Here is a 5,000-nt window from a genome sequence, read left to right on the forward strand (position 1 = left end):
ATGAGGTGGTTTACTTTTATTTCTATTTCCAGTTGAACGAATCTAGAGAAAAAAAATTGCGGTGGAGTAAAACGAACCGTATCTATCGTAATTTTTTGGTTTATATGGAGTGATTTTGCAGTTTAGTTATATTTACATTTCCGGTTAAATGAATGTATGGGAAAGGAATTTGCAATGGAATAAAATTAACTATATATATATATATATATATATATATATATATATATATATATATATATATATATATATATATATATATATATATATATATATATATATATATATATATATATATATATATATATATATATATATATATATATATATATATATATATATATATATATATATATATATATATAAACAGATACAGACACAGATACACACAGACAGACATACAGACACAAGCAGAAATACAGCCACAGACGTGCTGCAGTTACAGACACAGTAACAAAGACAGACGCACATTTTCAGAACATTACACGGGTTTTGTCGAAGGAAAATATATGCAAATTATATCTGTCTGCGAAGGGGCGGTGAGATAAGGAGTGGTGAATCAACATGGCCGGGAAATGGGAATGTTACGAACGCAGAATGAAGGAGAAAGTGGCGATAGGAGACGGAACGGATGATGACTGGAAAGAGAGGATTAGACGTTGGTGATCGGAAGCGATAAGATGAGGTAGAGATACAAATGCTGAGAGAAAGAGGGGAAAGATTTATGAAAATGTGTAAAGAAACAATGAAACAAAAATATGGAGACATGATTCGGTAGAGAAAAATGGAAGATAACGCCATGTATATATATATATATATATATATATTTATATATATATATAAATATATATATATATATATATATATATACAAATATATATATATATATATATATATATATATATATATATATATATATATATATATACATATATATATATATATATATATATATATATATATATATATATATATATATATATATATATATATATATAAATATATATATATATATATATATATATATATATATATATATATATATATATATATATGTATATATATATATATATATACATAAATACATATATATATATCAATATATATATATATATATATATATATATATATATGTATGTATGTATGTATATATGTATATATAACTATATATACATGTATATATACGAAGGCAAGGAAGAAGATGAGAAGGAAGGAGAGAAAGACAACAAATTTCTCTGAACGGCTTCACCTGAAACACACAAAGAAGAGAAAATCCTTAAGAAAGCAACACTGCACGATGTTATTGCAGGCAGACAAAGACATAACAAGGACAGATTGCAAAACCCGGAATCTTCGGGAAAGCTCGCCTCTGCAGCGGGACCCGGATGTGACGCTCCTCCTAGCCCAGGCTGATGCGATTTGTCAACGAAGAGCCTCATGTTTTGCATTTTTGTCCCTCCTTTTACCTCTCTCTCTCTTCTTCTTCTTTTTTTTTTACTGCTTTCCTTTTTTATTTTGTTTAATCATGTACTCATTTCTTATCCCCTTTCAAAATCTTAATGTTGGATGTTTATCGTTTTATGCATTTTTTTTTTATTCTTCCGACTAACACCGTTTGAATTTTATTCTTCTGTGCACTATTTTTTAGAACTTTTATTTTAATTAATACTGCGTTCCTTGTTTCATACTAATAGCATGATACACATTGTTTTTTTCGGTTTTGTTGTTGAAGATTTATTCATTATGTATCGATAATATAAAGAAAAAAATATCGCATAATAAGTGCATGCCTCCCTAAAATCTTCTTATGCAATATTCATGTGAAAAGTTATAACGAAAAACATCCACACATCTAGACAGATTCAAAAAATAGAAAATCTCATTTTCTGTACCGCAGTTAAGCTGCTTTTCTAGGGGAAACTGTTTCATATTTGCTATTCACTCCAGAGTGGGTCAGTCCTCTACCTTTCACAACAATATTTCGCGAATATGTCGGGAAAGCTGATTTGATTAAGAGAATAATGGATAAAAAATGGAGCCAGCAAAAAGAAAAGTAAAATGGAAGATAGGATATTAAGTCTAGAAAATAATGGGGTAGAATATATCAGTAAAAGCTGATATTGTCAAAAAATAAAATAAAATAAAAGAGAAAAGACGAAGAAGAAGAAAATACTGGTAAAGGAAACATTGGGCAATGAATCTGGCAAACATACGAACGAATAAAAGAATAATACCAAAGAGGAGAGGCAAAATAAAAACTGAAAATCATGTATTCATGACAGTCGCAATATATATAAAACGGAAAATGCTAAAAAGAAAGAAAGAAAAAAAGAAGAGAAAAACACACGATAACCAAATAAAACAAATAAAAAAATATCTGTATGAGGAAATGAACGAAATCACCTTAAGAGAAGGAGAAGAAGAAGAGGAAGAAGACGAAGACGAAGAACAAGAGCAAGAAAGAAAGTCAGATCACATCGAGAACAGCCGCTTGGCCCGAGGAGAAAATGTTTAAAAGACGGACGCAGTCAGATGTGAAAATGATGATAAATTTCTTCCGCCATTTTTTAAAAACGGGGAAAGAAGGTTATGATAGTCACAGTACACAGGGTCCAGTTTTTTTTTCTTTTTTATTTTTTAAAGGACGGGCGCAGTGAGACGGGGAAAAATATGATCAATTTATTCAGCTCCAGAGGGTTGGCACTGATGTTACCCTACCTTCTTGTAAAGCAAGTTGTAAGAAATGTATATGTTTATATATATATATATATATATATATATATATATATATATATATATATATATATTAATTTATTATCATTATTATTATTATTTTCCTTTTTTTTTGGGGGGGGGGGGGTGTAGGAGAATAGAAAAAAGAGAAAGAGATTTGAGGATTTTAAGTCTTACAAAGATTCATGAACGAAAAATATAAAGAGTACAAAAAACAGATAAAAGAGGAAGGAACGGAATAAGTAGAAATATGACAGAGGGAGAGAGAAAGAGAGAGAGAGAGAGAGAGAGAGAGAGAGAGAGAGAGAGAGAGAGAGAGAGAAGAGAGAAGAGAGAAGAGAGAAGAGAGAAGAGAGAAGAGAGAAGAGAGAAGAGAGAAGAGAGAAGAGAGAAGAGAGAAGAGAGAAGAGAGAAGAGAAGAGAGAGAGAGAGAGAGATAATATTAAAGAATAAAAAGAACACCAAAAACATCCCCTTCCTCCACATCTTGAAAGGAACGACCTCCATCCAGACAAGAAAGTAGGTAAGTAAGTAGATAGGTAAGTAAGCAAGTAGATAGATAAAAAAGCAAACAGATACATAGAAAAAATAAATAGATTGATAGGCAGATCGACACATAAGGAAATTAATAAATAGATGAATAAATAAAAGAAATGAAAAAGTAATTAAGTAGATGAATAACTGAATAAACAAACAGAAAAAAATGCTAAATGATAATAACGATAACAAGCGAGACAAGCAAAATCCTCCAGATTCTCTCCATTCCTTCAGACAAAAAACAAACAAACAAAAAAAGAAAAACAAAACAAGATACTACGCAAAATCAAATAAACAAACACCCCAAGTAAACAGCAATAGCGAAAAGGATTAAAACAGAAAAAAATAGAAAAAACAAGATTTCTCTTCGCTCCCCACACAAAAAGAAGCTGCCAAATTCTTAAAAAAACGGTCAATTCCTTTAGACAGACAAGCGATAAGACAAACGGAAAGCAATGATAAATAAGTAAATCATCATGTAAGTATATATATAAGTAGGTAAGTAAGAGAAAGGATAAGTAAACACATGAATGAATAGATAGACATAGAATCAATAAAAAAACCCAACCTACACTAAATAAACAAACAAACATCCCAAACAAACTAGTAAAAAAAGGCAAAAAGCAACAAAAACAAACAAAAACAACAAAAACACGAAGACAACAACAAAAAACAACAAACCCCTCGCCCTTGCGCCCCAAAATAAAAGCCCCCAAGATTCTCCGAGCAACGGCGTCCATTCCCTTAGACATACAGTTACGGCGAACGCGCATGGAAGTGCATAAACTCAAAGCCTTTAAACCGCCAACCTTCACTTTATGTCTTATGGTTTTCTTAGACGGCCTTCTTACATTATATAAATCTGCGGTAGAAAGAAAATACACGAGAACGCTCTGTTTATTTTGATTTCTATTATTATTGTTATTGCTATTACAATCATTATTGTAATAACTATTATCATTGTGATTATTACTATTACCATTATTATTATTATTATCCTTATTATCATTATTAACAATATCATTATTGTTATCATTATTATCATCATTATCATTATCGTCATTATTATTATTATCATTATTATTATCGCCATTATTATTTTTATCATTATTATCATTATCATTGTTATTATCATCATCATTGTTATTATCATCATCATTGTTATTATCATCATCATTGTTATTATCATCATCATTGTTATTATCATTATCATTGTTATTATCATTATTATCTACTTTCAGGCTAAACACAATATTTTCAATTTAATTTCTTTTCATTGCGTTTTATATACTTATTTATTTTTTTACGGACGATGAGAAAGGAGGGGGATAGGAGGAGACAAAGTGGGGAAGAAAGGAGAAGGTAAGAAGAGAGAGAGAAGAGGAGATAAAAGGAGGAGGAAAAGGCGGAGAGGGAAGAGGAGGAAGGAGATGGGAGAACGGGGGAATATGTAATCGTTATATAACAAGGAATGGTTTATAGTGCAGGATAAAAGGCCATATGAGGAGGAAATGAAGCCTACTTTGATGGGGAGTTTGAGTAAGTGAAAGTAGTGATAAAGGAGAGGGATGGGAGCTTGGAGTAAGAATCACGACCTCGTGTAAAATGTTAGAAGAAAGGAAAGAAGAGAGAGAGAGAGAAAGAGAGAGAGAGAGAGAGAGAGAGAGAGAGAGAGAGACAGAGAGAGAGAGAGAGAGAGAGAGAGAGAGAGAGAGAGAGAGAGAGAGAGAGAG

At 30.8% G+C, this 5,000-nt stretch overlaps 1 protein-coding gene across 1 annotated transcript in view; it reads right to left on the minus strand.

The window, feature by feature from the left end:
* The window catches only part of LOC138866712 (uncharacterized), a 293,769-nt gene that overhangs the window by 166,597 nt on the left and 122,172 nt on the right, over positions 1–5,000 (minus strand). The window lies entirely within an intron of this gene.

Source organism: Penaeus vannamei, chromosome 26 (assembly GCF_042767895.1).
Source record: "Penaeus vannamei isolate JL-2024 chromosome 26, ASM4276789v1, whole genome shotgun sequence".
Lineage (NCBI taxonomy): Eukaryota > Metazoa > Arthropoda > Malacostraca > Decapoda > Penaeidae > Penaeus > Penaeus vannamei.